Source organism: Echinops telfairi, unplaced genomic scaffold, assembly GCF_000313985.2.
Source record: "Echinops telfairi isolate 266 unplaced genomic scaffold, ASM31398v2 ScPeMD7_7409;HRSCAF=8447, whole genome shotgun sequence".
Taxonomy (NCBI): Eukaryota; Metazoa; Chordata; class Mammalia; order Afrosoricida; family Tenrecidae; genus Echinops; species Echinops telfairi.
In genome coordinates this window covers 11,969,796-11,977,260 of record NW_022111309.1, presented here as the reverse complement: position 1 = coordinate 11,977,260, position 7,465 = coordinate 11,969,796, and the positions used below count along the sequence as shown (strand labels likewise).

At 46.1% G+C, this 7,465-nt stretch overlaps 1 pseudogene; it reads left to right on the top strand.

The window, feature by feature from the left end:
- Positions 1-3,627: 3,627 nt before the first annotated feature.
- On the top strand, positions 3,628-6,430 carry LOC101661212 (annotated as a pseudogene).
- Positions 6,431-7,465: the final 1,035 nt, after the last annotated feature.

The following is a 7,465-nucleotide window of genomic DNA, read 5'->3' as shown; positions in this document are numbered from 1 at the left end:
CGCTGTTCTCTTAAATCAGCCATCACAAAAATGGAGGTTCACGTGAAACTGCTTTTTGAAAAAATTCACTGTGACCAGAGAGAACCTTCCCAGGCGACGTCACTGGGTGCAACTAACTCAAAGCGAGTTGCTTGATGCTCGCCTACTGGGAAAAATGAGTACTACAGAAGCTCCACTGGGTAGAGTTTTTTTTACATTGGGGGGGGTACCCCCTCTTGTAACTGGATACTTTCTAGGCCGGGAAAGTGTAATTGATCATCCTTGCCTTGTTAAAGCACTTGATGATTGGCCTTCATGGATGAATCCCTTTAAAATTCATTGCAGCACTATATTGGCTTCCCAACAACACTCTCTTGAAATGTAAACACGGTGATGAGTCAGCAGGCCTTGCGTAACTTCACAAGGGAGAAGGGAGAGAATCAAGATTAGCATCAGCCCGAGAAAGATGCCTATGTGGCAGAAGGCAGCATACCTTCACCATCCAGCCTTTTAAACAATTCTGACACCAGCCATCTCTTCCACAGAACTCCCTATTCCTCTGCTGGGTGGCATTTTCTATTCCCCTGCTGGTTCAATAATCTGTTACAGTGGCCACACAGAAGTCATAGACCACACTCATAGTTATGGGGTTTATTAGGGAATGACCAGGTTACAATTTAGGCTCAGCAATGACAGGGTACAGTTCTTTGGTCAGGATAGTTACTTGGCCATGCCTGTAGGTGGGTCTCTCTTTTAGGCCCTTTGGTTCTGCCCTAAGTCTTCAAACGGGCCTCTGCCCAGTGTGAGAGAGTGTTCAAAGCTCTTTAGCTCCTCCACCAATAAGTGCCTAGAAGCACCCCAAAGAGAGAAAGTGTCCAGCTCTCTCGTTCTATGAGTCAGAATGCCTTGCTTGATGGGCCGTGAAGACTGGCCATGTGGGCCATGCCACACATCTCCTATTTCTGTTGCTGCCACTCAGCCTTTCACCATCTCACACCTTCTCTGGTAACAGGGCTCTCTATGCCTCCTGGGTCTAGGAGGTTTCTAGCACAAGAACCCTGGGTCTCAAGTCATGGTTTGTTCCTGCTTCTTTCTTGGTTGTGCTGATGTCTTCTGTCTGCTCTTGGGCTTGTTCAATTTTAAGCTTAGTGAGATGACAATACACACCACTCCTCTTGTTAGGTATGTTTATTTGTATGATCCTATCACTGCAAGGGATTCACATACCTTATTTGCATGGTTAGCATGCTGTCTAATCCCGCTGGTGGGCTGCAAGTATTTTGTTTGCATAGTCCAATCCAATCCTGCTTGGAGAAGGACATCTCTGGAGAAGGACATCATGCTTGGTGGAGGAGCAGCAAACAAGAGGAAGGCCCTCAATGAGACGGATTAAAACACTGACTGCAACAATGGGCTCAAGCATAGGAACAATTGTGAAGATGCTGCCAGACCGGGTAGCATTTCCTTCTGCTGTGTGTAGGGTCACTAAGGGTCCGAATCAATTCGATCCCAATCTTTGTGTGGGATTTGCACGATTGTGCATGGATAAAAGGGCATAGTAAGTAATTCACGGCACCACCCAACACAAAAAACAAATCTTCAGTTGATGTGAACTCATAGTGACCCTAAAGGACAGCGTAGAACTGCCCCTGTGAATTTTTGAGACTGTAACTTTTAAGGGAGTTGAAAGTCCTGTGTTTCTCCTTCAGCGAAGCTGATGGCTTAGAACTGCTGGCTGTGGAGTTAGCTTAGGCCACCAGGGCTCCTTCAGTGCACCACAGGCAATTCAAAAACTCAAACTCACGGCCATCGAGTCGATGATGGCTGATAGCACCCCTATAAGACAGGGTAGAACTGCCCACGTGGGTTTCCCGTCTGTAATTCTTTATGAGAGTGGAAAGCCTCATCTTCCTCCGGAGGAGCAGCTGCTGGTGTCGAATGGTTGGCTTTGCAGTTAGCAGCTGAATGTGTAACCACTACATGCAGGTGTTCTTAAATCCATTTTACAGAGGAGGAAAGGGAAGTTGAGAGATGTTATGTTTTGCTAAAGGTCCTATAATAAATAAGGAGTCAACCTGGGGCCTAAAACCAAGTCTTCTGACCATGAGTTCAGTGTTTTCACCATTATAACAAAACCAGGAAGTCAGGATAAATCCACATCCCACATAAGTCGGATGAATTCTGTGAATTCTTTTTGGTCACTGATCTTTTGACTCATTGGCCCAATATGTTTGCCAACATAACTTTTATGACAATTTTGTCCTTCTCCTGAAAATACGCTGGCACATGCAGAACAAACTTCAGCAGGAAACGGGTGCTGTCCTTCAGACATGCAGAGTCCAGAGAAACCATTCAAGTGCGAGAGCAGTGTTTCGTGATTTTGTTTTGTTTAGCTTTCAGTGAGAGCAGAGAAAGGGGCAGTGTGTTAGTCTAGGTACTTTAGAGAAACAAATCCACAGAAACTCGTGTATAAGAGAGAGTTTTATTTATTTATTTAGTTTCTAATCATTTTATTAGGGGCTCTTACAACTCTTATCACAATCCATACATACATCAATCGTGTAAAGCGCATTTGTACATTCATTGCCCTCATCATTCTCAAAACATTTCCTAAAAGAGAGTTTTATATAAAGGTTAAGTGCACATCAAGAAAACATCCCAACCCAGTGCTGCTCAAGCCCACGAGTCCAACATTAGCCCTTGTGTCCGACACCAATCCACAAAGTTCTCCTCCATCTCACAAAACACACACTATGACACCGACTGCAGGAGGAAAGCTGAATCAGTGAGTGTGTAAGCATCTCAGCGCTGGCAGGGGTCTCCACACGGGTGCTCCAGAACCCAGGGCTGCATCGGAGTAGGTCCATGCAGCTTCTCCTCAGCGATGTCTTGCAGGAAGTGCGCCTTGCCAGCTGAAGCAGGGAACTGGCTAAGGCAGCTGCACCCTGGTCCGACCATCACAAAGCAAGAGACCCGAGAACACAAAAGGCAAGGCTCACTGAGCCCTTTATTCCTCTGCCCTTCAATGAAGCCCACATGTGTTTATCGTCCAGGTTGGCACAATGAACTAACTACCTCAGGCAGGAAACTCAAAAAAGTTCTTCTAGGGAAATGGTGTTCTACTAAGGCATGGAAGGGGTCCTGGTGATGCTAAGGGTTAGATGCGGGGCCGCCGACCTCAAGGTCAAACCCACCAGCCAATCTGCAGGAGAAAAATGAGGCTGGCTGCTTTCAGAAAGATGTGTAGTCTTGGAATTCCTAACGAACAGTTTTACTCCGTCCTCTGGGATCCCTCTGAGTAGGAGTTGACTCGATGCTAGTGGATTTAGGGTAAGTTAAAGTCATGAATGAGGAGCCCTGGTGGGCGTAGTGGTTACATGTTGAACCGCTACCTGCAAGGCCAGTAGTTCAAAACTAGCTGCTCTGCAGGCGAGGGGAATGAGGAGCCTTTCTATTTTTGTTAAGAATTAGTCTTGAAAACACTCACAGGGGCAGTTCTACTCTGTCACATAGGGTCTTTGTGAATTGGATTTGACTTGATGGAGTGAATTTATTATTATTTTTTAAACCATTAGTGCATTTAAAAAAATTCACCACATATTTACTCAGCATCATATGTCAAGCCTTGTACGAGGAGCCGGGAACATAATGATAAGTAAGTGCTACTATCAAGGAACTTATAATTCCCTGGGGAGACAGAATTGTCAACAAGCCATTGTGAGAGAGTGTGAGAAGGACTCCGGGCTGGCGCCGGTGTGACATTCTGGAGGCACACAGACAGGGAAAGCTTAACAGAGGAGATGGTATTTTATGTGCTCCACTGTCCACGATTCATAAAACCCTGCCATACAGATACGGGGAAAATGATCATTCTAGAAAATCATCGTCATCCTCCTCCTCAGGAGCAGATTACCAGGCCTTGCCCTGTTGTGCCACGGCGTGGGTTCAAACTGTCAACCATGTGGTTAGTTGCCACGTGCTTAGCCATTTTTGCCACCAGCGCTCCTCGTCTGCTGGCCAGGAAGCCCTGGTGGCAAAAGGTTGACAGTTTGAAGCCAGGCAGCGAGGCTACAGGGAAAGGCCTGCCAATCTGCTCCTGTCAAGATGCTGCTATCACCGGATCCGTATCAACTGCGTGCCTCCCAGCAGCACACGGGAATTTTTGTCTGCAAACCTGAGCCAGAGCTAGCCCACAGTTGCAAGCTATTAAGGACTGATTTTCTTTCTTTCCTTTTTTCCTGGCTCTGCTTAGCACCGTGGCTACACTTGCTGCAGTGGTAGTGCGGGCATTATGGGGGGCAGCCAGTTTACTTCTGGTCACTCATGGCCTTGACTTCTGTCCCTTCGGCCCCAGGAATTCACTGAAGCCACACTTGATCTTATGTTGGGTGATTCAGAGTAGCAGATGCCTTTAGAGGAGAGTGGCTTGGAGTGTTTTTTTCCTTCTCTGTATTCTTGCTTTCCCTTAGATTAAGTCCCGGCACTTCATAACAATTCTTGCTAGCTTTTTAATGCTTTCATGAAGATGAAAAAAAATTATACAGCAGGTTTAGTTATTTTAAGCAAGAGGACTGATCTAAATTACCTAGTCTTCAGTTACAGAAAACTCAAAGTTCCAAGATTCATCCAATTTTCACAGCAGCCCTAGAATGTAGATGTAATTAACCTGGTTTTTCCTATGAGGCAAATGTGATGTAGGGAGTCTAAGTAAATTGTCAAGGATCGCCCAGCTTAGACGTGATGCCAAATGTCTCTGACTGTGATACCCACATTTCTCCCTCCAGATTGTGAGGTTTACCACTCGCTAGCAGAGTGAGCTGGGGGAAGTCATTAACCTCTCTGTGTTTAAATGTCCTCACTTACAGATTCAAGGTAATTAAAGAATCAACATCAAAGAATTGTACAGATGAAATGAATTAATACATGCAAAGTTTGCCCAGCAGTTTCACACAGAGAAAGAATGTGACAAAAGTTTCCAACTGATCATATCATTGAGAATGAGGGGCAGTGTGGAGTGAGGACCCAAAGCCCATTTGTAGGCAACTGGACATCCCCTTACAGAAGGGTCGCGAGGAGGAGACGAGCCAGTCAGTGTGCGATGTAGCAACGATGAAACATACAACTTTCCTCTTCCTCCTCCCCCACTATCATGATCCCAATTCTACTTTACAAATCTGGCTAGACCAGAGGATGTACACTGGTACAGATAGGAACTGGAAGCACAGGGAATTCAGGACAGATGAACCCCTTAGGACCAGTGGTGAGAGTGGTGATACCAGGAAGGTAGAGGGAAGGTGGGTTAGAAAGGGGGAACCGATTACAAGGATCTACATATAACTTCCTCCCTGGGGGAAAACAGAAAAGTGGGTGAAGGGAGACGTCGGACAGTGTAAGATATGACAAAATAATAATGATTTGTAAATTATCAAGGGTTCATGAAAGAGGGGGGAGTGGGGAGGGAGGGGGAAAATAAGGAGCTGATACCAAGGGTTCAAGTAGAAAGCAAATGTTTTGAGAATGATGATGGCAACAAATGTACACATGTGCTTGACACAATGGATAAATGTATGGATTGTGATAAGAGTTATACGAGCTCCCAGTAAAATGATTTAAAAAAGAAGTTCCCAAATGTCCTCACAATACTCCAGGAAAAGCAAAGCCCAATGCCAGACCAGTTGCTGTGAACTCAGACCTGACTCAGGGTGACCCCACGTGTGTCTGAGCAGAAATGGGCTCCATAGGGTTTTAAATGGCTGATTGTTTTGGAAGTACATTTCCAGGGCTTTCTTCCCTCAAGGGAAATAGGTTTGTCTAAAACTGGAAGCTTAAGACCCGTTTAGACCCCATCCTTCTTTGGCAACTTTTGGAGCCTAAGAACTGCTCCTACACATGGGTGACAGGGAATCCCTAGAGGTCATCCTGGCCAACCTGGTTCTGGACGGGATGACCTGGGATACCCAACAGGTGAAGGAGTTGGGGCTGCGCCTGCTATATGCTGTGAACACGTAATGCCACGCAGGTCACGTAATGGGGACAGGGCTGCTGCGGTCCCGGCTCCCAGGATGCCAGCCTCTCATCTCCTGCCTCAGAGGCCCAGGCCGATCTGCACATTGACGATGCAGACTGCATCTGTTTCGAGCACTTTGATTTGGAGACCCGAGCCAGCCTTGGTCACACACCAGGTTGTGTCAATTTCATCCTGAATGGCCACAGCATGGCCTTCATGGGAGATACCCTGCTCATCAGAGGGTGTGGGCGAACAGACTTCCTGTAAGGCTTTGCTAAGACCTGGTACCATTTGGTCCATGAAACGACCGTCATGCTTTCAGGCGACTGTCTGATCTGTCCACTGCAGAGGATGGCTGAGACCTTCCACAGAGGGTACATTAAGCCTTCAGAGCCTTTGGCCAAGGTCATGGGTGTCTCCCTACTCTGGAGTCCTCTTTTCTAAAGGGAGGGCTGACTTCCTTTCTGGTTTCTAGGATAAGAGAGGAGGCTGTCTGAATGAAGGTTTTGTAGTTACAGTCTTTGTTGAGCTCCTGCCTAGTTTCTTCTTTCCTTTCTGACATCCTGTTCCCGTCAGACTCCAGATCCACACCCCTCAAACAGGGAGTTCCCATTCTGGAGCCTGTAAAGGCTCTGCTCCCAGGCCTTCTCCCTCAGATTAGAGGAATCCAAAACATTAGTCACCTCCTTGTTTTCGAGCTACACCTACTTCTTGAGAGAAGGCCAGCCTCGTTCTGGAAGAAGCGAAGCAGAACCCTGAGCAGCCAGGCATCATCAGGTGTGCAGTTGGTCCCACAACCCCACATAGCCATTGTGTAAGTGCCCTGCGCAGGGCACCCCACATCGGGACTCTGGGGCAGGGATACAAAGGAATATGACTCAGTCTCAGAAGAAAGTCAAGAACCCCAAAGTCCACAAATAGTATTTTTATTTCACAACAGAGGTTTGTCATCAGTAGCACTTAGGTGCGAGGGACTGAAACAGCTACCTGGCCTGAGTGCAAGGAATCGGGGGTGGCAGGGCGGGAAGTGTGCGTGTATGTGTGCGTTTTCTTTAAAGAGTTGACTAAGTTTAACCATTTTTGGGTGTTAAATGGCATAGGATGGTGTTAATGGGTTCATTAGTTTTGCATTTTTCTCAAGATGCAATTTTTATTCAAGCTGTATTATCCCATTTTTTGCTTACATGTTTCTATTGTATAAACCTGTAAGCATTGAATTGCTAGCCAACAGGTTGGCGGTTCTAACTCACCAGTGGCTTCTCTGGAGAAAGATGAGGCAGTCTGTTTTCAAAAAGATTTCCATTCTCAGAAGTGCTCTGGAACAATTCTACTCCAGCCTATAGGGTTGTTATCACTGAGTATTATCTCAATGAGGTTTGTATAAAACATATGTATTGTTGCAGATTAAATTGTTTTCTATTTCTTAATCTTTTTTTTCTAGTTCTTTTTTTTAAAATCGTTTTATTAGGGGCTCATACA